Source organism: Hesperophylax consimilis, chromosome 22 (assembly GCF_061612785.1).
Source record: "Hesperophylax consimilis isolate HC1 chromosome 22, BYU_Hcon_1.0, whole genome shotgun sequence".
In the NCBI taxonomy this organism is placed as follows: Eukaryota; Metazoa; Arthropoda; class Insecta; order Trichoptera; family Limnephilidae; genus Hesperophylax; species Hesperophylax consimilis.
In genome coordinates, this window is record NC_142857.1 from 21,901,513 (window position 1) to 21,929,028 (window position 27,516).

General features: G+C 34.4%; 2 protein-coding genes across 3 annotated transcripts in view; one reads left to right on the forward strand and one right to left on the reverse strand.

Moving 5' to 3' along the window:
- PIG-S (phosphatidylinositol glycan anchor biosynthesis class S) overlaps positions 1–27,516 on the reverse strand; it is a 166,700-nt gene that overhangs the window by 117,283 nt on the left and 21,901 nt on the right. The gene's annotated exons all lie outside the window — the stretch shown is intronic.
- The window catches only part of Indy (tricarboxylate transporter protein I'm not dead yet), a 128,927-nt gene that overhangs the window by 50,406 nt on the left and 51,005 nt on the right, over positions 1–27,516 (forward strand). For both annotated transcript variants that reach the window (XM_089645207.1, XM_089645208.1), the window contains exon 2: positions 6,069–6,115. The gene's annotated coding sequence lies outside the window, so the exon portion shown is untranslated. The remainder of the gene's footprint in view (positions 1–6,068; positions 6,116–27,516) is intronic.

Consider the following 27,516-nt stretch of genomic DNA (forward strand, 5'->3'; position numbering starts at 1 on the left):
AATAAAGGTGTATAAGTAGAATGTATGACGTGGAAGTGAATGGTAGAAGAAGTCGGGGACGCCCGAGAATGACTTAACTCATTATATAAAGTGAATGAAGAAAGGTGTATAAGTAGAATGTATGACGTGGAAGTGAATGGGAGAAGAAGTCGGGGACGCCCGAGAATGACTTAACTCATTATATAAAGTGAATGAAGAAAGGTGTATAAGTAGAATGTATGACGTGGAAGTGAATGGTAGAAGAAGTCGGGGACGCCCGAGAATGACTTAACTCATTATATAAAGTGAATGAATAAAGGTGTATAAGTAGAATGTATGACGTGGAAGTGAATGGTAGAAGAAGTCGGGGACGCCCGAGAATGACTTAACTCATTATATAAAGTGAATGAAGAAAGGTGTATAAGTAGAATGTATGACGTGGAAGTGAATGGTAGAAGAAGTCGGGGACGCCCGAGAATGACTTAACTCATTATATAAAGTGAATGAAGAAAGGTGTATAAGTAGAATGTATGACGTGGAAGTGAATGGGAGAAGAAGTCGGGGACGCCCGAGAATGACTTAACTCATTATATAAAGTAAATGAAGAAAGGTGTATAAGTAGAATGTATGACGTGGAAGTGAATGGGAGAAGAAGTCGGGGACGCCCGAGAATGACTTAACTCATTATATAAAGTGAATGAAGAAAGGTGTATAAGTAGAATATATGACGTGGAAGTGAATGGGAGAAGAAGTCGGGGACGCCCGAGAATGACTTAACTCATTATATAAAGTGAATGAAGAAAGGTGTATAAGTAGAATGTATGACGTGGAAGTGAATGGTAGAAGAAGTCGGGGACGCCCGAGAATGACTTAACTCATTATATAAAGTGAATGAAGAAAGGTGTATAAGTAGAATGTATGACGTGGAAGTGAATGGGAGAAGAAGTCGGGGACGCCCGAGAATGACTTAACTCATTATATAAAGTGAATGAAGAAAGGTGTATAAGTAGAATGTATGACGTGGAAGTGAATGGGAGAAGAAGTCGGGGACGCCCGAGAATGACTTAACTCACTATATAAAGTGAATGAAGAAAGGTGTATAAGTAGAATGTATGACGTGGAAGTGAATGATAGAAGAAGTCGGGGACGCCCGAGAATGACTTAACTCATTATATAAAGTGAATGAAGAAAGGTGTATAAGTAGAATGTATGACGTGGAAGTGAATGGGAGAAGAAGTCGGGGACGCCCGAGAATGACTTAACTCATTATATAAAGTGAATGAAGAAAGGTGTATAAGTAGAATGTATGACGTGGAAGTGAATGGGAGAAGAAGTCGGGGACGCCCGAGAATGACTTAACTCATTATATAAAGTGAATGAAGAAAGGTGTATAAGTAGAATGTATGACGTGGAAGTGAATGGTAGAAGAAGTCGAAGACGCCCGAGGAAGACGTGGCACGATCAAGTGAAACGAATATTTAAAAAAAAGTAAACATTTTCACTTCAACAACTTCAAAACTTTACTCTAAACCATTCATAAGCCCTAGGACGGAAACGCATTTGCATACCGTCTGTATTGTTTGTATGGAAATCGATTCCAAACAGAAATATTACATCACTTCTATTGCCAAGCCATAAACAATAGCATTGCTTTTATATTGATATTACCGAAACAAATTACGCAAACCAATCCTCACTCCATGTCCAAAACCTTAAATTTAATGGAAAATTTTTATCTAGACATTAACAATAATTATTATTGAATCATTTTTAAGTTATCCCCTTTTTAATAACTACTAGATATGAAATGTTATATCGTTAACCCTTTCAGACTATAATGTGCGATAATCGCGTGACTATCCACACATGGGTTAGATTATAGTGGTTATAATCTAAGCAGGTATGTGCCAAAAAGATAGGTATTCGCAAATGTGACTTACGGAAGATTTAATTGCAACAAAAATATCAGGACTGAGTCATTTAGATACTCGCTTATACCTAGATTGCATGCAGTTTTCAATGTTTTCTCAGATGTAGGAGATGTGTTCAACTGCACGGAATATAGTTATTAGAAGGCTATAATAACATACCTCAAAAACAATAATTAATGTCAGGAATGATAATATTCTACTGCATGGTTCCTATATCATATTTTACTACATCTAAATATTTACTTCAGATATCTTATAGTGTTAGCTAACATATGTATTATTATTATTTCTTATTCATAAGGATCATTGAATCACTGACAGCCCTGAATTAATGCCAAGTTGCGATGCCTACTGAGCCATTCCAAGTACAATTAATTTTGTGGGTAACAATAAACTCACTACTAACTTTTATCATAGACACCTCACACTTGGACTTATGACAGGTCTTATACAGCCTAGTATAAATTAGTTTAACTATTGTTACACTGGTATATATTTCTTTTGAATTATTCATTGTCTTACTGCACTTATATTAATAACTGCATTACTTGCAATAGTGTTTTGTGTACAAATTAACTATTATTTAATTTATTGCTTTTATTATCCTATTTACCACTGTACGCTTGTAATTTGATTATCACTGTATTGTAAAAGCCATTTTATGGCGTTTGAATAAATAAATAAACTGTCTTACCTTTTACCTTCCCAGAACTTTTTCTCCTTCTTTTCCTAAAAAAATACCCTTCTCACAGCATCCCCAAATATGACATAGGTTCTGAGGGAAAATATATTTTTTCATGGTCTTTTCGATTGATATGAACTTTAAGAACACTGCTTGATCATCATTGCACAGGCTTCCGTAATAGACTCAAATTAAAAGCACTGAGGGAACACTTAACGTATACACTGCATAGGTTTTCTTAACAGACATGCCATGTGTAGTTAAATTGTTGCAAATGTCACTGATATATGTACTTTACACACTTTCAGACAGGGACAGGTAACAAGTTGAGTGGGGGAATGAAATAATGTATGTTGGAGGGAGATACATATAGATGCGTCAACTAATAAAGCCTTTCATAATAGTGCAAGCAACAATAAAAATATTATGATGGAAATGGGGAGAGTGCAAATATTGACAGACTGTTCATAATATAAAATATAAAAAATATAGCAGCATACATTTCTAAAATAAATTTACTATTTAATATCATTGAGGTGGAATCGTTCCACGATACTGAGCAGCGTTCCGGTTTCCACCGGTTGCTTTTCGAGCACTGGTTCTGATTCTCCGTTAGCTTATCAGAAAAAATAGCAATATAAACTTTTCAGACCTGCTGGATACACGAAGGAGATTACTTATAGCACAGAGATTAAAGTATCCACGAAAATTCAGCTCCCGGCTTTTCTCTGTCTAAAGGTCAGAGGTCATGACTGTAATCACTGTCTGTGTTTTGAAGGTCACCGAGGTCAGAAACGGCTTCCTCGCGTAATAACCTAGTCCACGTTATTATGAATTTGTTGCTACTTACTAACCCCGGCTTCGTGCGAGTTTTTTTCCACTGTTTTTCGAAACGTTTTTAAATTGAAAAAAAAATTAATAGTAAGATGCAAGGAATGTGGGGTCTAATCGTATTTTTTTGGAATTAAAATTGATATTTCAAAGCTTTATAGCTCACAATGGAAATGACTTAGAGAGCTGAAAATAATCGCGTAAACTGAACCAATTTCATAACGCCAGAGCTCACAGTTAGAGGGCTTTTTGTGCTTCAAAAACATTTAGATATTTGCTTTACATTTTTTCTTTTTTCTTTTTGTGAATGTCGCACAAGAGTCCCAACTTCCGACTGCTTCTCACTGTCCGCAATCCAATTGGGGTATATTTTAAGTCTGAATGAAGTGGGGAATGGAAGGAGATGGAAAAAAATTGTAAAGTACCTGGATATTCAGATCTGGTCAACAAATACGGCTAAAGCCACTTCAAGAAACGTTTCGATTCAGAATGGTAGTCTTTCACCAGGGCGTTAATTGAAGTATCTACCACTCTTCTAATACCCTTATCGGAGGTTGGCTATCATCCGGGAAATATTCACCCTACAGGCCATAGCCTGGAACAGGTTATCTTCATTCGCACTGTCATATGTGTTGCCGTATAATTTATTATTTAAGTAAATAATAACAAACTATATGAGTCATAAGTTATAGCTTTATTAATTAGACCAGTTGCAATTTGTAGGGTTGCTACGTAACTGTAAACATCTCCATAATCGTCTGGGTACAAAGTATAATGATAGAAAATAGATTGAACGATGATACGATCTGATAAATGAGTGTTCCTTGTTCCCACACGCTTTGCAATATAATACCAACAGTAATATCAAAGTTTAACTGCAAGACCCTGATATTGTGATATATCGTGCAGTATACGACACGTGCACTATGCATTATATCATATTAGAGGAATTGAATGCAGCTATGTTTTAATGGGATGCAACTGTATCAATAAGAACATATAAATTCTCTTGTGTGCAGTGACGTGCTTGATTAAGTGCTGTGACCTTTACGTCATGTAAACAATTTGATATTTCATGGTTTCTTTATCTTGTGATTGCGTATCCTACCGAAGATGTTATAATATGCATGTCTTTAGGTACTTGTTTCTAACAGTGTAAACTTGTCTATATGATAAGAAATAAAACCTCTTCTGTTTTGTCAGTTTATCCAAGCACGTTGTTTCATTCAGAACCTAATTGATATCATAATATCAACGGAGGTTTGCGACAAACTTTTAAAAGGTGTCTTCATGTAGTGCAATCTCCTAGAAAAAATGTTCCACGATAACTCAGGACAATGACAAATCAACACACCTTTGAAATGTGACGAAAAAAACTAGCCCATAAACCGTTTTTTAATGTGAAATCGCACAGGGGTCCCAACTGCTCCCAACCATCTGGAGCCAATGAGACTATGGCATCCCAATCGGGGTATTTTGTAAGGCTGAATTTAGTGGGGATGGAAGGAGATGAATAAGAGCAAGGTGGGGATATGCCTGGCTATTCAAATTAATCAAATAACATTTACTTACGTACGCCGGGATTTGAAACCGCGATCTCCAGCCTAACCTAACCTAACATTGTCAATGCTCTGAGTTGTCCGGTTACCCAGTAAAGGTGTCTGACAACATCTTGTGACAAGGTCTGCGAGGACCTTCTAACAAAGGTCTGGGACAACTTCTTGTATGATCCATCTTCTAGCAAAGTCACGCGTTCACCTTTTTGAAAGTTTCTTTGGATGCCATGAATAATAACTAAATTGGTTTTGCCACTGAGAAATCCGTTGGACCATCTCTTCCTGTGAGATGCATCGCTTATGAAAAAAATTGCTTACGATGGAGATATAGAGACTAAATCGCACATGAATATTTTGACTCGAATTAATACACGGAGAAAAATGATCCTGTTAAAAAGTGATAGAATATTAGTCATTCAGAATATTTTGAGAACACGTGTTCTTTTCCTAATATATATAATGATGGAATGCGACAATATCAGTATGTCTATATTTGTATGAACACGTGTTACGCCGTCTGAAACTTGGTTACGAACTCTGTCAATTAACTCATTGAAGGCCTGCAGTCCTGTTTTTAACAGTAAAACAAATATATATATATATATTTCTTCAATTCCTTTATTTTTCCCAATTTTTACATTAATTACACACAATTTGTTAAGGTTTTTTAAAAATTTACAGTATTTCATATCGGTTAGTTTTCTCCGTGTATTAATAATAGTTTTATCAAAAACACGTTTCGTGTTCTTATCAACGCAAAGGCAATGCTATTTATTAAAATTACTAGCTGAACCCCGCCACGCGTTGTGTGGCTTTTTCTGTCTGTGCAGATAGAGAATCAATAGCGCGTTTTGCCTTTACGTCCAACAGATGGCGCTGGTTTTCAAAAAAGCTTGTTTTTGTCACGGGTGACATCTATATAATATATAAAAACACACGCATATTGAAATAAAAAGTTGTGTCAAAATTTTAAAGCAATCGGTGAAGAACTCTCAAAGATTTAAGATTTTGAAAAAACAAACATTTTTATTTATACAGATAAAATATTTATGTTTTAAGCTCTTTCCTAATTTATCTTTATTCTTGCAGAACTGAATCCATAAAGTCGAACAGCTGACACAACAACAGCAAAAAATGTAAGTAGACATACTTTTGGAATATTATTGCCCAAATTATATTATAATTAAATAAATAAATAAATAGTCGGCCGTGCCCTGAATGTAGGAACTGAAATGATAAAAAAATGGAAACTTTTTTATTTAAGTTTCTAATCCAGTAGGACTGGGGGTATTATTAGATAGTGCAATCCTAGTCTAACACATTACGTAAGATATATAGGTATAACTATTATATTTAACCCAGTGGCACGAGGAGGATAGTGCAATCCTAGTCTAACACATTATGTTATGTAATACATTACGTAAGATATATAGGTATAACTATTATATTTAATCCAGTGGCACTAGAAGGATAGTGCAATCCTAGTCTAACACATTATGTGAGATATATACAACTATTATATTTAATCCAGTAAGACTGGGAGGATAGTGAAATCCTAGTCTAACACATTACGTGAGATATATACAACTATTATATTTAATCCAGTAGACCTGGGAGGATAGTGCAATCCTAGTCTAACACATTAAGTGAGATATATACAACTATTATATTTAATCCAGTAGACCTGGGAGGATAGTGCAATCCTAGTCTAACACATTACGTGAGATATATACAACTATTATATTTAATCCAGTAGACCTGGGAGGATAGTGCAATCCTAGTCTAACACATTAAGTGAGATATATACAACTATTATATTTAATCCAGTAGACCTGGGAGGATAGTGCAATCCTAGTCTAACACATTAAGTGAGATATATGTACAACTATTATATTTAATCCAGTGGCACTGGGAGGATAGTGCAATCCTAGTCTAACACATTACGTGAGATATATACAACAAGTATATTTAATCCAGTAGGACTGGCAGGATAGTGCAATCCTAGTCTAACACATTACGTGAGATATATACAACTAGTATATTTAATCCAGTAGGACTGGCAGGATAGTGCAATCCTAGTCTAACGTATTACGTGAGATATATACAACTATTATATTTAATCCAGTACGACTGGGAGGATAGTTCAATCATTACGTGAGATATATACAACTATTATATTTAAAGAGAAAAATAACAACAATTAAAAATTAAATTAAATGACATTATACTGAACATAGGTACCTATAATGATAACAAAAAATATCATAAATGAGTAATATTTAAATTTCAAAATCAATGAGGATTGTGCGGTCATTTTTTAGACCAATATTCTCAAAATTTCTCAATTTTTAAAGACCTTTGTTTTGACCGGACTTTTTGGGGATCGACATTTAAAAAAAGTAATTTTGGGGGGGCAGCCTTTAAATTATTCTCAAGATAGGGGTACACGGAAAACTTAGTATTGCTAAATTATTAAGAATCTCTACAAATTATTGGTAATTCGGTTCAAAACGGGATTGCAGGCCTTTGGCGAATGAATTAAAAGGTTTCTTGATAAACTTTTAGTGAACTGTGAATATATTATCCGACATCGTTATAATGTATTCGAGATATACTAAAATTCCGTGTAGTGTCTATTTTTTAAATGGTTCAAAAAGTGGCAATTTGCAAACTTTATGTACGATCAGTAAAATTTATATATATTTATATATATAATTTGTACATTTATTTATAACAATTACAGGTAATAAAGCCTAAGACGTTATAATTGTACCATTTATGCAGTGTATATGCAATGCCAAAAATCTCGTAAATGCGCTATAGGACACAAAAAATAAATCTAATTTCTTATCTACCGCATTCAAAAAGCACGTAGCTCTCCCCACAGGTGAGTTCATTAATAAATTAGTGCGGCTTGCTCTACTATATAGAAGATTGTGATGACGTCCTCGAGAGTGAGACTCTGGAACAAAAAAATTTAATTGGGCCAGTATCTCATTATTAGATAAGTGACCGTTTATTAGTTGGAAAAAATATTTAAGCAAAGCAATACCTCTACGTGTCTCTAGGGAGTGGTAATTGGTCAGAAATGGTGTAGTGAGAATGAACAAACAGACATGCATATAATTTGGTCTAAATAGATCTCATTAATTATTACTCGTTGTAATACTTCAACTTTTAACTTGGTTAAGTATTGAGATTAATTGAGTGTGAAAGGCACGTCACTGCTCTACAGAAGTAGAATGCACCGAGAACATACCAATTGAATTCAATGCATCAAAAACAGTAATAAATTGATCTTGCACCTACTCGACACATTCCTCTGAGATTGGCGTGACGTCACGATCACAGAAGGAAACAACGAACGCACAAACATGCGGAATTTTACAGAGTTTTTCACTGTAGGACGGGATTTAATGCAACACAAGACTCTAATAATGGGGGTTTGCTCGACGTTCACATTTTAATTATTTCTAATGAACGTATTACTAAAATCTCAAATGTTTCTTGAGGGAACCCTGCGTATGTAAGTTATTTATATTTAAGATGAATAAAAACAGGACCTTATCACTAATATATTTAATGTAAAACGGGTTGAAAAATTTGTAAAACGTTTTTCAACTATAAAATTAGCTGTAAGCACCAGATTTTATTTTTCTAGACGATGAATTAATAACTTCCCGAGAGATCCCTCTAGAAACATTTAAGATTTTAGTAATACGTTCATCAGAAATAATTAAAATAAACCCCACGGAAAGATCGATTTTCTGGGCCTGTTACGCCCATTACGCCAGGCAGCGCACAGAATATATCGACTTCATCACTATATGTCGTTAAGATTCCCAGTTTATTTTAGAGATTTGCTAGGGCAAATTCAACCGTAGGTCTGTCCCATACACCAAGACCGAGCGTTGCATATTTTTGTGCACGGCTGCTTCACTTACGTCGTTAAGATTCTGGCTTTATTTTAGGGTATCGTCTCGTCTTACGGAATATTCCCTTCCAGATTCATTAAATATCATTCGTATTTCTATAACAGATTTGTTTGTGTTTTTCTGATTGGTATTGATAGGGTTTTCACTATCAGTTAGAGAATTTCTATTTCTATAATAAATTTTATTTATTTATTAATTAACGCCCTTTTTCGGGGCTTTTACATAATAATAATAAGAAATATACATTATTTACTGTACATAACTGAATTGCTTCATTAACAACATTTTATATTTGTTTAAAGATAAATTGAAGATGTCCACTGACTTGGTATAATTGTTTCCCTCCATTAGTATTCTGGGCAAAGAGGAATACATATATGGTAGTTAGTCCCAGAATTTCAAGAATGCATGTTATATTTATAAAAATTAGATGTTTTGTAATTGAGTCATAAAAAAAATATTTTCGGGCGCTTACATTGCTAAAGCTGGCTAAACCTTATGAGATTCATCAATATAACATACAATGGATATACCTATCTTAAAAAGGCCTACAAATAAGTCCAATATAGTATATGTCAATCTTCTAAGGATAACCCCCAACAACACCGGATACACTTCAGCTAATACTAAAATAAAGTCGCTTTCCGCGTCTGTCTGTTTGTGGTTCTTCTAAACAAAGCCACGGATTTTGATATGGTTTAAACTATCATTTAAAGATTTTTTCCGGAAAGTTTATGTATATTATATTTATAGAAAATAAAGAAAAGTCGAGCAACTCCGGGTACATGTCAGCTAGTTATATAATATTTGAACAGAAAATTATTTGATTTGTCATTTTCAAAATTAGAAGCAATGGGTCAAGAACATAGACATATGAATATTAGTAGACCTGCCCTAAGTGATTAAAAGCGTATTATCCCCACTCCCCATACCGGTTCCATTGGAGCCGGCTGTGCTCGCGTATGGCCTCAAGTGAAATTTGAAAACGTGACGTCATCATTCTTGTGCGAACTATGGTCGAGGCATCATCGGTTCATTTTACGAAATAACACGGCAAAATGTTGACTTGTACTATGAAAACTTGTAAAAATAGATGTGAAAAAGAGAATAAACCCAATTGTCGTATTACATTCCATATATAAGCATTATTTTACATTATTTTAAGCATATTCACATCGTATAATATGAATCAGTTGTTACTATCACATCAAGAAACGTCTGGACGCGAAACACAAAGCTGGTTGGTTGCTGGGAAGTAAATTATGAACATTTATAAAAGTGTCTTAACTAAATACTTAAACGAAATATTCGACTCTGAAAGTAGAACCGAATTTTTTGCCGAATTTGGACTTCGCAAATTAGTTCATAACGTGGCGAGTAATTTGCGCTCCCATGTAAAAATGTCTATTCATTCAAAATCAGATTTTACTTTTAAGAAGTAAATGGTGATATTATAATGCGAGATGCCTATTTACTGTCAGATTGATTTATTGACGAATCACAGTCAGCTTCACTCCCTTCGTTCTTCAACAGTTGATTTTACCCCTCGCCATTATCTTCTCGTCTATTAATTCCTATGTCTGTGGTCAAGAATGTAGACTCTCCCGGTGATTTTTCACGGCTCTACGCTTGTATTATTAGATATTAATTTCAAAGGTTTTCTAAGACGAACATGTTGACCCAAATAAACTTGCCCTTTTCGTATTGAGACTGACCTTATCGACCAAGGAAGAAATATTCACCGCTCAGTTATCAGGAATACGTTTATTATTTTGGATGCCTTCTAGTGGAACGGAGTTTTTTTCTTTATTCAAATTTAAAACATACTTAACTACCTTTGTAATTTGTCAGCAGGTATCTAAATACTGCAATAACACAAATCACTTTTTTTGTTAATATTCGTTAGCATTCTTTCTTGTAAAAAATAAGTTTTAAATACATGTTCTTGAATTTCCATTTTGTTCCATTTTTCCACACACATCCATCCGATGAAGAAATTAACCCACTTCCATCCGATCGAGAAATTAAACCAGTTCCATCCGATCCTGAAATTAACCCACTTCCATCCGGTCGAGAAATTAAACCACATCCATCCAATCAAGAAATTAACCCACTTCCATCCGATCGAGAAATTAAACCCCTTCCATCCGATCCAGAAATTAAACCCCTTCCATCCGATCCAGAAATTAACCCACTTTCATCCCATCGAGAAATTAACCCACTTCCATCCGATCGAGAAATTAACTTACTTCCATCCGATCGATAAATCAAATCACTTCCATCCGATCGAGAAATTAACCCACTTCCATCCGATCGAGCTTAAATTCGGCAGATTGACTCTCAGTATCACCCTGGTTTAAGAACATTCAGAATTAAAACGTTGAGGTACTTCCCCACTTCCTCTTCCCCCTTCCCACTACCTTAAGGCCCCGTAGTAAGCATTCAGAGATGGTTTGAAATGGAGATATGTAAATACGAATGTTAGAGGGAGCGCGCTAATATTAAAAAAACGATAATAAATAAGCGAAAATGGTGAAAATATTTAATAAAAGACGACTCGTTTGAAATAAAGCAAAAATATCTACACAAATGCTTTAGTTGCATTTAAAGATACACTGCGAATTTTTTCATGCCTATAAAATATTAAATAACAGAAAAACGCTTTTTTAATAATTTTCGGAGCTGTCTTTGCGATTTTTTTCTATTGAGGGAATTTCATATAATTAACATAACGACATAAAAAATGTACAGATATTCTCTTCAAAAATAATTTAAAAATTTTTGGAACTTGTTATAAATTGGTAGAAATTGGGAATGCGGAGGCTTCAGCCTCACAATATACCCCGATTGGAGATTCCATAGTTTCACTGGTTCCAGACGGTTGGGAGTAGTTGCAGGTTTCACATTAAAAAAAGAAAAAAATCTAATTTCATAAATAATATTATGTATAATGAGACTTGAACCCCAAACATCAGAATGATACAAGGTGATCTCTTAACCACTACACCACGCGTAATCAAAACACGAAAGAGCATTTGCATCAAAATTGATTTGGCGAATCTAGCCCCTTAACCTACTTAGAAAAGCAGTACGATGAAAATAGACCGTTCCAATAACACGAAAGGTTTAGGTGACTGTAGTTACCAACCAACGCCTTCTGTGATTCATTCATAATATTAGTTCTAGAGGTCGCATGAAGGGCAGGGAAACCCGCACGGATGGAGAGAGAAAGGCAAAGGGTGGGTTTGTACATCCCTGAAGGGGAAGCGGGGTAAGAAGGAATGATGGGGTGGGTTTGTATACACCTCCCAGCGCGGGGAGGGGAAAGCGAGAGAGCGGGCGAGAAAGAACGATGGTAGCGCGTGTTGGGGATTGATCGATCCAACCCCGTGGAACTGACCCAGCCACGCGTGGTGCATGCACAGATATAATAACAAATTATTACAGCCACTATTGGGGCGTGTGGGGTTATTAGTAACACTAAATGTGTGAAATATAATACACAAATAGGGTACACGGTGTCGAATTGATTGATGACTGTATACAATATAATACTTCATTTGAAAATTACCCGATTTCATCGCTCTGAAGGGCTAGTACACCACCAGAGATGTGCAAAATGGGTACCCAAAACCATTTGAAATGCAAAATGGAAATGGGTCAAAATTTTTCCATTTGAAAATGCAAAATGCAAAATGGTTTTTAGAAAAGCATTTCAAATGCAAAATGCAAAATACCTATTTTCAAAATGCATTGAAAATGCAAAATGGTTTCTCAGGTTTAACAATTAAAATAATTATAGATTTTTTAAACAATTTTGTCATTTAATAATGGACATCAATGTAGAACAAACATAATATTACATGATGGTAAATCCAAAAACAATACGACTACAGATTATGAAACCACGAAAAATTTTCGCGGGACTAATGTTGCCAACGTAAAAACATAGAAACTGCTATCTAATATTTAATATTACAGCGTCATGGCTCCATGTTCAGAATTTTTTGTAATGGTATCACTCAATTGCCAGGGTTCCTACCAGGGAGCAACTTGACAAATGTAAATTATCTCTCATAGCGACGTTGAGGACCGACTGATATTTGGGGCTTATGAAAAATATGAGTGGAGATAGTAAGAAGAATTTAAAATGGAAAATGCATTGAGTAAAGCATTTAAAATTCAAAATGCAAAATGGTTTTTAGAAAAGCATTTAAAATGTGAAATGGTTTTTAGAAAAGCATTTAAAATGCAAAATGGTTTTTAGAAAAGCATTTAAAACGCAAAATGGAAAATACCCATTTTGCATTTGAAATGGATTTATTTGAAATAAAGCACATCTCTGTACACCACTGATGACCCTGTAAAAATCGCTAGTACGCCCCACAGTTGAATTTGGCAGCCACCTCTGCCCCAAATAACCTGAAAAAACCCTTGACTATGTGCAGAAACGGGTGGTCCGTTTGATAGATTCCCCTGTATTGACAAACGGATTACAATCTTTAGTGCACAGTCGTCATGTAGGTATGCTGTTATCTTGTCTACCAGTATGAGAATGGAAGATTCTCCGAGAAACTAGCATCATTGATCTCTTTGACACCGGTGCGCAGTCGGGATACACGCCAAACGCTCGCCCAAAATATGTACACAGTCGACATTCGTCACATAAGAACGGGTCGCTTCTACGACTCGTTATTGCGTTCAACAGCTCGGCGATGGAACGATTTGCCCGCCTCTGTGTTTCCTCCCTCCTGCAACAGGGGTCACTTCAAGACCCATGTTTATTTGCTTCTTCTCCTCAAAAATACCCTCCACACAGCATCCCAAAAGATGACATAGACCTTGAGGGACATTATTTATTTAAAAAAAGAAGGAAGGTGTTACAAAACAACACACATAAGCCCAATTACAGTGCGAACTTCCCAATACAACGGTTTCACACTATGGGAAACCAATACTTATGTGATGTCGATATATTCAATATTAACTTTGCGAATTTTGTGGATTACGTGAAAGACTTATTTAAACACTATTCCTAAATGGAAGTTATATTTTTGTAAGCCATTCAAATCGCTGTATTTTTAAATTTACGTTCTTTTACTTTTATTATTTCTTTCTTATGTTTCAAAATTGTCATTAAAATTGTACCACCTACATGTAAAAGCCCTCAGGGCGTTAAATAATTAAATAAATAGAATAAATAAAACACTGTCCTGGCATGGAAAAACTTGCTTCATCAACATTTATACATGTTCTTTAATATAAACATAGCAAAATCAGATTTCTTTCGTTTTTCACTCAGTTTATAAAAATATGAACATAGCAATATGTTAGCTACTTATTAAATTATTTGCGTTTATTTTTGTCCATAAATAGTATCGTGAACTTTAACATGAACTTATACACGCAAGTGATTAATTTTATCGTGACACGATAATGAATGAAAGCAAATCTTGGAAGGGGAAACTAACACACTTCCAGATATCGGATCGAGCTGAAACTCGGCAGATAGGCTCGTTGTACGTACACACATGCAGACATATACGCATTCCCTGAAATTAGATGACATTACAGCATTTAATATACGATATAAATGTCGCTCTTAGCCGATCGGCATTTGGCGAGGTTGGTAGCGCGGTTTTTATTATTATTTATTTAAGATACATTTTAAAACTGATGTATTATGGTTAGAAACTACAATACGCCCCGGCAAGGCGAGGTTCCTGGGTTCAAGTCCTAGATGCGACCATACCTTTATCTAATTTTTCTGTTTCAAATTTTCGTTCATATTGTCTTCCATAATTTAATATTATATTCTCTAAAGTGCAAATATATAATATTCTCATTCAATTAATAATATTGTTTTCTCAATAGCTTAATCTCTCGGTTATCAATAGGTCCCCGAGTTCAAATCCCGATTGCGACAAAAACTCCCTTTTCGTATTTTTCTAATTTGAATAATTTTACAATGAACATTTTTTTATCATATTATTCCAGTTGTTTATTTCAAACTGAGCGTATCTGGTTAAATAATAGTAGATAACTATGTTTTTTTCATAATATTTACTAATCTTATCTCCCTTGGAATAGGGCCAGTTCTGATAAAGTCTGTTGATTGTAAAAGTTACTGTTTTTATGCATTTAGGCACAAGTAACTCATACAAGTACATTTACACTCTACGTATTTATGTCCAAGACGGTTAATAAATAAGTGGAAAATCAATATTCCAACTGTTAAATTTTAAATGTACACTTAGGGTATGAAGTTCAAACAAAGGTTAACAATAGAGGTACATGACTGTTATGCAGTTACAAAATACAATCGAAAATGAAACTGCAAATTTTTGCGTGACTTCGATAACGACATACTCGTGATCGGAGTGTGCATAAGTAAAGTGGGAATCGTAACGACGTAAGTGAAGAAAGCCATGCACAAAAATATGCAACGCTCGGTCTTGGTGTATGGGACAGACCTACGGTTGAATTTGCCCTAGCAAATCTCTAAAATAAATCTTAACGACATAAGTGATAAAGTCATGTAAAAACAACATTTTACGTGTGCACCGCAGTCAGATATTCCGGTCAGGGCTGTATAATATTAATTAATTAACTAATCTCAAATACGAAATCGGGGAGACAATTAAATACATCTCTCGCCAGAAAAACCATAAATTCCACGCTTCAAAATTATATAACGCCCTTTCAGATAAAATTAAAAAAACACCACGAGTAAAACAAGTCTAAAAATAACACCAAAATGTGGCTAAGTAAATATGAAGATGAGGAAATCATAAAAAAAATATTAAATAACAAAACTACAGTCAACAAACATGAAAATCTGGAAATCAATAGTGAAACATGAAGATGGGGAAATTGACAAACTTAGTCCAAAATGATGAAGATGAGGAAATTAACAAACATGCAGATGAGGAAATCGTGATGTAACACCAACACAACTACCTACAGTCCGCTTCGGAATAGGAATCCCTAATGAGAATGACTGTTAATAAACTACTTTACTGTGTATTTTTTTTAAATAATCGTTAATAAAAATAAAATTAAAACCTCAATATCAGCAAATGTTATGATTTTAGACTGAATGAAGTAATAGGAGCAGGAAATGGGAAATAGAAAACTTGAGAGAAAACTATCTTGGCTAATATTTAGATCTGTTTTCTCATTATTCTGAGTATAACACACACATTTTTAAATAATTAGCATCACAATTTCAGTCAAATCCCATCCAGATTTACAGTGGCGTAACCATTAGCTATATTATCGGTCCAATGTCACCGTTGGTCCCCCGAGCCGGACGTGTGGGCTGAAGTAATTTTAAATTGTCTGTCCCTCGTTAGTTGCGGATAATAATACAAACCTCCTCTGCACACACCTCCCAGCATCACGATATGTAGCCGACCTCAGGGGTCTCAAACATTTCACTCACTGAACAGACAAATCAATAGAGGTGTGATCAAAAAGTTAAAATTATCGATATGTATCAGGCGCAATCACAGACCAAATAAAATATAGAACTGCCCTTAAGAGTGAGGGGAACAAATCAAATTACCCGAAGTGGGGAGACGGAGTGGGCGTGTCCCTTTCTGTGGTTGGTCAATAAGTGAATCCGACAGTCTACAGGCAACTCGCACTATAGATTCACTATTTTCTAGTCTTCGAAAATAAAATCTGCTTACGAATAACTAATTCTTTTTATAATGGCGCAATACACGAAATTCAGAATCCCATATTGGGCGAACAAAGGTTTGGAAAATTAATATTATACAATAATATTTTTTTTTTTTACTCATCACAGTAAAAACGATTAGGTACATGAAATGTGAGAGAACGCATTGCGTAGAAAAGTCCCATAATGGACCGCGCTGTAAACCAACACATTACTTTAGGGATGTTTACATTTGTGATATTTTTTTTTAATTAAAAAAGAAAGACAAACATTCCCGGGTTACGAATAACCTGACAATATTTGAAAATCTCCTACTACCACCACAGTAAGCTGAAAATGTTGCTTGTGTTGTGATGGAGGACTTAGCCAGCCGAGGAATTGAACACACTACGCCTGGGTGGGACCCAAACGCGATTTCAACTCGGCCACCGACCGGTCTATAGGTATGAAAGTCTTCAAAATGCTTTTTTGTTTTGTCGCCAATTTACATAAGAACTCTTTACTTCTAGGTCCCAAACAGACCAATGAATTGATTATGTGTTCAAGAAAGAATTTAGATATTTGGACATTTTTGATCGATGTAATCAGAAGTACGATAAATCGCCCTAACTTCGGGCACGTTGATTAGCCCACAACACAATTCTATCGGTTGTTCACTTCAGTGGTTTCTGTGGTGTGCATCAATTGAAAACAATTGGCAATTTGGAAATTTGCATGGCGTGTAAAATAATAATTGATTCATTAAAAAGGGGATTGCACGGCGTGTAAGAGAATTGATCAATGAAAAACTGAGTACCTATTCATTTATCGTCCCACAAATTAGGGTAAATTTCATTTGCGTGTGACTTTCGTGAGGATTAAATGACGGGTAAATAAAATATAATATATATATCAAGGGCTTAAATTTCAAACCGCTTATCTAAACATGAACACATTGCGAGGCAGTAAAATTGTGTGACTAAAAGCGATACCATGAGCACTTTCAGAAATCGGATATTTTGAAAACACCAATGACGCCAGAATTTCTCTGTGAAAAATAGTATTTTTTCTATTCGAGAACAAGAAGGAAGCTTGTAAAACAAATTAAATAGGTGTACCGATATTATAAAGTTGCATGCGACATCACTCAACAGGTCGTAAGAGAAACGAATGGATACGGAAGCAAGTATCTAGTGACAAACGAATAACCAAAGAAGCATTGTCAAAAGAGTTAAGTACAGCCGATGGGCTAAATAACCACTAAAGGACCTCCAACGCTGAAAAACCGAGATAAAATTTTATTTATAATGTACAAAACAGACTGAGGTTACCAACCATTGAATAATGGTGGATAAAATAACAACAATAATAACACGAAAAAAAGAAACAATAAAGTTTGAGCAAAGTGAAGTCAAGCGAAAACAAAAGATTTGACGAAATTTGTGGAATTCTGGGGATATCGCTAAATATGTCCGGAATCCCGCCACTAAAGTGGTAGATGTCATATAGTCACACAATTCGCACAAGAGTTTGGAAGAAGGTTAAGTTTATTTTTTTGTAAAATTACGGGGTTTGTTCGTAGACGGTGATTGATATGGATTTTGATTGTGGCCAAGAAAGGTTCGGCATGGTTATTTATATGTTTTTAAAGAAATTTGATGTAATTTTCGTTACGACGTTCATTTAATGAGATGATGACAAGTTAGGCAGAAACACGCGGCAGCTCAAAAGTACAACTAAGTGAAAAATAAAATCATCCTAGACAGGCCTTCATTAAGCATTGGACAGACAGTGGATTAATTACACTGTTGGAGTCGATTTTGATCGTATCGAATTCTATAGATAGAAATAAATCAACACTGTCTAGTGTCCTTCACGGTTCGTAAAATTACATTTTCAGGAAACAATGGAGGAAACATGAATTTCACACAGCATTGGTCTAAAAATAAAAATTCTGCGATCAAAACAATCCTTCAATTTGCCACTCTCATAACATCCGTTGCAAAAATTCAGATACTATTTTTAAAAACAACGTACACTAAGCAAACAAAAGCTGTATAATTTATTACTGTTGACTTTTGAATTATTTTTTCCACGTGCTCAATTGCCACTTTTTACATGTAATAAAATATCCCGAAGACACTATCTTGAAGGTTGTTATCCTTGAGCAAGCCTCAACCAGTCCAAACTCAATACCACCAACGAATAATAAATACATATTTACTTACTAGATAATGGAATATGCAAATATGTAGAAACGATAAAAAGAAAAATAAAGAATTATGCACTTGGCTATTTCAGTAAAGGAGGATTCGATAAAAATGCGATAACGCAGATAAGAATCAGAAACTAGATCAATATTCGACTAAAGTTCGCAATTTTCAACACGTTCCTATCTCATGCAAGGTTGAGGAATTCCTCAAAGTTTTCAACTTGGCCCTTTTTTGCTACTTATTGATTATTACGTCTAAAACACAGTACATTGCTCAGAATTTTATTTAAAAATATATTCGTTAATTAATTTCTCGCTATGATTACTACGGTGTAAGTCTTCCATTAATCTTTCCCTATATAATCATTTGACTCATGATTTAACCAAGACACATAAGACAGGTTTTTATTGTAAGTTTCAATGCAAACCAATTTGTGTCGGGTTTTAACGTCCAACATAACAATATATAAAGCATAACGATGAACGAAACTAAGTATATTACTATATTTGTAATGAGCCACCGGTTCTGCACCAGCACCTCAATACGTAAGAAAACTTGGCTCAAACTTTATACAAAAATAACACAATGTCACGCGGAGCTTCGCCTACTTTTTTCCGCCGTTTTAAATCAAAAGTCATAAAAATACAAATTGTGTGGCTTATGTTTTACAGCATATAACTAACACATATTAAGGTTCGTGTCAGCACTCAACACTCAATACATACGTAGGTATGTTAGAATACAACGGACCCATCCTTGACGTCAAGGTTTCCGCGAAATACTCAAAATGCGACGCTAATCGCGGTATTTTTAGAAAGAATTCAACGCATTGCATAAGGGCACTGGTCTAAAGTGGTGCGCACTCGCGAATTAGCATCTATTATTTGTTAGTTACGAGCTGTTTGGTAACTTTAGTATAGTTGGAATCTACGTGGGATCGAGAAAAATGTGGCTGGCCAAAGCTTGCTAGGGTTCCTTGATAACATGCTTAACAAGTGGGAGATTTTTCCCTTCAGTGTTGCATTACTTCAATGTACTTAATATATTACATATTTATTTTGGACTAACAGTCCATGGCGAAAATCTGCGCCCCCCTTCAGGAAAAGACACATTTACAAGTATAATTGGTGCGAAATGACTAATTGAACGATTGTAAATTAAGGAAACATCCGATTTGAATGTTTAAAATTACGAATTTTCAAAACTGCGTCTTTGAGGTTAGTGGGTTTGCCTAATCTAAGAAAAAAGATTATTTTAAACTGGATAGAGGGAAAATCATTATGTCAATATATCTTATCAAGCTTTCCAAACCTAACCTTGCCTGTCAAATTATTTTGTTGACACTTGGGGTTTTAAATCGTGTTCCGCTTTCTCCTCCTTGACTCAAGAGGGGGGAGTAAGCGCCTTAAGAATCGTTTCGGAAAATTTTGCAATGTCCATCATCAGGGCAGATGCAAAGAACACTGTTTATCAACTCAAAAATCTGACATAACATTGTTGGACTTAGGAATCATAAATCATACCTATGTTACTGTTTGGCACACAACGTGGGGCTCTTTCAAGGTAATTTCGAAGGATTTAATGACGTTGGGAGCAAACAGATCGTTTGGCATTAGAAATTTGAACAGTCCATGATAATTCTTTATGTAAATAAAGCAGAGTGGATGCACTTTGCGTAAACACATGATACAGGGTTTTCCAATAAGAGGTGTTATTTTGATATTCAAAGAGCTATCGAGAGATGATTAATGATTTTTTATGGCCGGAATTGGATGGTATTGATCTGGACAGCGTTTACTTTTAACAAGACGGCGCTACGTGCCACACAAGCAACGAAACCATTGATCTTTTACGGGAAAAGTTTCCGGACCGTGTTATCTCTCGAAGAGGTGATCACAATTGGCCACCGAGATCTTGTGATTTAACACCTTGCGACTTCTTCCTTTGGGGCCACGTGAAAGAGAAGGTCTACGCCAACAGTCCAGCGTCGATTCAAGACCTCAAATATGGAATTCGTGAGGCTATCGAGGACATAAAGCAGCCACTTTGCGATTTGGTTATGGAAAATTTCATGAAAAGGATATGGTCCTGTAGGCGTGGTCGTGGTGGTCATTTGACTGATGTTTTTTTCACTATTAACGGCATACCTTCCTCTTTATAATGAAATAAACATTCAATCATTTATATTTAAAAATGTCATTTTTCTTTGAATATCAAAATAACACCTCTTATTGGAAAACCCTGTACATGATTATTTACATAACATAAACAAAGTATAGAACTCCTTGCATTGCTAATTATTAGCGTTATATACTTAATCATACATACTAGTTGTTTCTGATATTCCTTCTAATTTTATTCGTCAAAATAAAAATATTTTCACTATGGTAATTTTTTTTTAAATAGTACAGTGTAAATATCCCACTCCTATAATTATAATTGATTTTTCACGGGTCTGCGCAGGTAAATATTAATTGTTCAATGAAAATCACGTGCAAAATAATTATTGCGTTGAGCACTAAAAATCGAAAGTACTTTAATTTTATGGATTTACAGTGGTGTTTTCTATTGGGCTAATGTTGCAATAAATCAAATCTACGTCCTCATTAAAACTGCGTACATTATTACTTCACCTGTTGACTGTATGTATTAGGGAGATGGAAATTTCATGGAATTTGGGTAAAACTATTGCAATAATCTACCAGTGATAACAGACCAATATAATAACATTTAGAAAATTGCCTATGTTTTTTTATAAAAATAAATAACTGGTATAACTAATATCAGAAAATACGTGTTCGTTTGCACTAAAATCGTACTATTATTGATAAGAGACAATAGATACTATATTATTGTACTCGATTGTTTAATATAAATGCTATGCTAATTCATAACATTCCTCAAACCAGGTGTTAAAACAAATGAGTACTTGTTGACTGACTTTGACACGTGACTTAACCCTATACTACCCATATGCGCAGTGGTTATAATCCGATTTCCGTAATATAACAACGGGTTTCCAACAAAAAAACTTCTAATTTATATTTTAGTTACCTATAAAAATATTTTAACCACGCAACAAATTGAATATCAGAAAATAACGTTGTTGTTTCGGGGGTAATAATAATGTAATTTAAATTAGGATTCAAATCCATTATTACCATAGACATTTAAATTAATAGACCAATCAGGGAAAGGGTGACAAACGCGAGAGGCGGCGAGACCGTTCCACTTTCGGTGATTTGTCAATAGATGAATCTGACAGTATACATGCAACTCGCATTGTAATATCACAATCCGGTCCTGGAAAATAAAAGCTGCTTACGAATTACTACTCCTTTTCATAATGGCAAGCAAATTGCGGGCTGCGTAAAAAACTTAACTATCGGGTAAACAAAAGTTTGTGCATTTTTCCAAAAATTAATATTTTGCTACAATATTTAGTTAGACACTTTTACAAATGTGTTATAATTTACAAACCTCACTCAATTATCGTCGCTATGCCAGGCAATTCGTTTAAGAACGAACATTCATATCCTGTGCAGAAAAATCGCACAATGAAAACCTTTGCCTTACTTTAGCGAACTTTACTTTTCTGCCCATTGTCTGGTAATTTCAATGTGCGTTCTTCGGTGGTCAATGTACGACTGATGTCATAGTTTAATCAAAGCATTCTCGACCCCCCCAGGTGCCAATATGTCACGTGGTTTGCATCCAACTCGTTGAATTGACACCCAAATTTAATGTTGATTGATAATTTGATATTTTAAATTAATGTGATGCATAAATGCTATAAAGAATAAGTTTTAGATGCAGTGTAAAGTGTGGTTAATGTCATAGAAATAAGTTGTTAGTGGTTAGTAATTTTAAAATAATTTTTTTTAAATTATGACTAAATAAAAACACACAAACAAAAAAATATCTATGGTTATTACCCAATAACACACTAACATTTAACTTGCATTTATCTTTTCTTAAAAACGTTCTATTACTTTTTTAAATATAAAAATATATGTAAGCGAAAGTTTATTTTTTAAGAATTTGAAAAAAATTCAAAACTTCGAATAAAGGGTTTCCATAAACCCTTGGAAACCCGTTGGAACACCACACTACTACGTCTTAATTAAGGCCGATTTGGGAGGCGGGTTTGGGTACCTCTCCAACTGTTCTCTCGACTCTCGACATATCGCCTTGTGCCGGAGTGGGAGGGATATATTCATATGTCCGTCCCTTCTGGACACACTGAACCCTCATACCTTTTACCTTCCCAGAACTTCATCTCCTTTCTTTCAAAGATGACTTAAGCCCTAAGGGAAAATATTTTTCTCAGGACCTCCTGTATGGGGTTAGTAATCAATGTAAAAAGATCAATTTGTCAGGAAATAGCGTAAGCACAAAGTAAGGTTAAAGTAGAAATTAATGCCTCTATTTATTTAATTTTCCGGATTTGAATTTGTCAAATTACGGCAACCCCACCGAACCTCATTGTTGTAACAGCTGATCGCATATCTTCGTTATTGTATAATATATAATATAATATTATCATGATTGTAATCAATCATTTTTTTAGAAAGCCAGACATAATATTTCATTACTATCAAGGGTCAGGTGTAAGATAAAATACTATGGAAATTAGGTAACCAGACAATACAAAACAATGACAAACCGTCGTGAAAAGTGATACCAAATATCGTCACCATCAATCAAAAGAATAAATTTAACAGTGGCGGCTCGTGACTTGTGGGTGTACTAGACTAGAGTGTTAATATTACAAAAATAGCATTATTGATGAACCTGAAAACGGCCAAACTGAAATTTCCTGAAAATATCGAATATTCGAACAAAAATAAAAAATCGTTTTCCGCTACAACAACATCAATAATCCCATTTTTGTAATATAAGCACTCTAGTACCACCAAAATTCGTGAGCCTCCACTGCTTTTAGAGCCAGTTTTTTCACAGAACTTGAACAATTCATCAAATTTCAAAGTTAATATTCAAGTTCTGTGAAAGTTATATTTAAGTTTTGTTATTATTGAAATATTGTGAAAAAACTTGCACATAAATGAATGATAACCGAACTTGACTGGAACTTTCACAAAACTTGGATATTATCTTTGAAATTTGATAAATTGTTCAAATTCTGTGAAATAACTGGCACTGAGAGAAAACTTCGTAAAGTCTTTAATTAGATCTTGCTCGGCTTAACAAAATACGTTTGTATAATATTGCTTTAGAAAATAATGTTTATTTGATGTATGCAGCTTCTCTGACGGCTTTGTAATATATTTTCTACGACTTTTCAGAGTGTCATTTTTTCTCAAGTTCACGGACGTCATGGCATACTAGGATATATTACACAACTAGTTCGTTAGGCGAGTATAAATGCTAACAGTACATTTAATAATCATCATAATTTATTTCCTTTGTTACTGTCATAATACAGGGTCATCGAAAAAGGTGTCCGTGATTTAAAATGAAATAATTAAAGAGTTTAAATAGTACATTAAAGGTATTTATAAATGTAGATATTTATTTTTACACCAAAGAACGTAGATTTTTTTAACGTTACTTAGACAATTTCGACATAAAGTTTTCCCTGTTGCACGGCAAACATTCAAGCGATATTCGACCTCCCTTCAGATACGCTGAATTATACAGGTTTTCCAATAAGAGGTGTTATTTTGATATTCAATCGTAAAAGATCAATGGTTTCGTTGCTTGTGTGGCACGTAGCACCGTCTTGTTGAAAGTAAACGTTTTCCAGATCAATACCATCCAATTCCGGCCATAAAAAATCATTAATCATCTCTCGATAGCGCAATCCATTCCCCGTAACTGTTGCTCCAGCCTCATTTTCGAAAAACTAAGGTCCAATGACTCCGCCGGACCATAAACCGCACCAAACAGTCACACGTTGTGGATAGAGAGGATTTTCAACCATAACTCTTGGGTTTTCCGAGCCGCAGATGCGACAATTTTGCTTGTTGACGATGCCACCGAGGTGGAAATGGGCCTCATCACTCAAGATGATTTGCATTTGATTCACTCAAGTGAATTTTAATAATTTTAATGCGTTGTTGAAGCGTGTATCGTTCCATTTTTATTAATGGCGTAGTTTCTACTTGTCAAATGTCAAAAAATGACAGTTTCAAAACTAACGTCTACCGAAATAGCGGGCTATTCAAAATAAAACCTCTTATTGGAAAACCCTGTATTAGGAGTCGCATTCTAAATAAGGAATACCAGTTTTTAAAAAAAAATTATTTCATAGTTAAAATAATTTGCATTTGTCAAAGCCAATATCGAAATCTGACGGGGTACGCGTGACGTCATACGTACCTCGGTTTCGACGGTTAACAGTAAGGTCAATCCCACTCGGGTCGGTATGAAATCAACAAATCGTAATTTAAATATTTTTCTAGATTTCCAAAAAACATGAATTCTTTTTAAAAAAATTTATACAGTGGTAACCTGTGCGCGAGTCTGCGCAGTGCAACTTTGAAGAACAGCAGGACGGAGCGCCGCACAGTGGGCTGAAAATCGCATTTCATAGACATAGAGACTTGAATTTTCAAGGGTATTTTTTTGGCTAGAAATGGATTCTGCTGACCATTACTATGCTATAAAATTTCGTATGAAGCAATTGCGTGTACAAATGAAGGAGTCATAATTTTTTTAAGAAAAATTTGTATGGCACTGACATTAAAAATGAGGCTATCTCTGGAATCATAAGGTTGACCATTATATCCTTACACACAGATATACTACTATTTATTTGTATTTTTTTTGACATACTTCCTATTGTGGCGCTACTTGCGATTTTTTTTTAAATCCTCAAAGTTGAAAATTCAAGTCTCTATGTCTATGAAAGGCGATTTTCAGCCCACTGTGCGCCGCCTTATTAGAGTCTTTACCTACCTACTACAGGCTGTCAACAACAGATTCCCTGGCCGTTGGATTGGTAGGAATGGTTCTGTTTTGTGACCACCTGGAAGTCCTGATCTAACTCCTTTGAACTTTTTCTTGTGGGGTTATATTAAGGCCCCGTAGTAAGCGTTCAAAGATGGTTTGAAAGGTAGATATGTAAATACGAATATTAGAGGGAGCGCGCAGTATTAAAAAAGAAGAAAATAATTAAGCAATAGTGGTGAAAGTATTTAATAAAACACGACTCGTTTGAAATAGAGCAAATCTCTCGACAAATGCTTTTGTTGCATTTAAAGATACCCGGTATTTTTTTTCATTTCTATAACATATTAAATAACGGAACAAATTTATCTATTACATATTAAATAAAGGGAACAAATTTATCTATTACATATTAAATAAAGGGAACAAATTTATCTAAAACACATTTAATAAAGGAATAATCTATAACGTATTATAACGGAACAAATTTATCTATAACATATTAAATAAAGGAAAAATTTTAGAGCCTAGTTTGATTTTTCTGATTCAAATTTTCGTTTAAGAGGAGCTACAGGCCAAAATGTGTATATTCTTGGTATACTGGTTTTTATTTATTTTGTAAATAATTTTATAAGAAAGCAAAAAAATTAATCAAGTGAAACTGTCACAGATAATCTTAGCTATTATAGTTATTTTTTATTAAGTTGTTTCCTTTACGCGTTCATACATTTCTATCGAAAAATGTTTTTTTTAGTAGTTTACATTAATATTTTTTATTGAGTAATTTATTATTTTATTTTACTCAAGCGAAACGATAGGAAAACCTTAAATTTATCTAAAGAATATTTTTGGTATTAACCAATGTACACCAATTCGTTATAAGGATTAATCAAAATAGAGATTTAGCTTTAAGCTTCGTCTTAATCTAATATTGTCTTCAGTAATTAAATATTACAATTTGAGGTTTTACGCATAAATTACAATTTTTTGGTGAAAACAACGAGAAATGCGCTAATCAAGATAAATAATTATTTTAACAAAACAATGCGTGAGGATTACTCATATTATGGTATTTCCAAAATAAAATCATCTGATAAAGTTTACATTCATTGGATTCCATCACGCAGTCCTGTGAGTCGTTAGCTGTTTCTCCATTGCCCGTCTTAATCGTCGATTAAATCAAACTATAATAATTATTAATAATTACCTGCTACTAGAGCTACTAACTGCCCGGACCCATGACATCACGTGGTTCTGGAAGATAATCAAGACACATAATCACAGCCAACAACGCGTGAACAATAATTATTTTTAATGCATGTTAATTTGTAGGTACATGATGCATTAAAAACCATTTTAAGAGGAAGCTACAAGCCAAAAATGTGTATATTCTTGGTATATCTTATATTGTAGGTAATAGGCATTAAAATCGCTTGGCAAACGGAGTCTAGAAACGTTCGATTTCAAGCACAAAACTGATTTTTATTTATTTTGTAAATAATTTTATAAGAAATCAAAAAATTAATCAAGTGATACTCTCACAGATAATTTTAGCTATGATACTGTATTTTTTAAAGTTGTTTCCTTTACGCGTTCATACATTTCTATTGAAAAAAAAAATTTTTTAGTAGTGTACATTTATATTTTTTATTGAGTAATTTATTATTTTATTTGTATTCTACTCAAGCGAAACGATAGGAAGACATTCAATTTATCTAAAGCATATTTTTTGGTATTCATAATGTAAACCAATTCGTTTTCGATTAATCAAAATTGTGATTCACCATTAAGTTTCGCCTTAAAGCTATTTGATG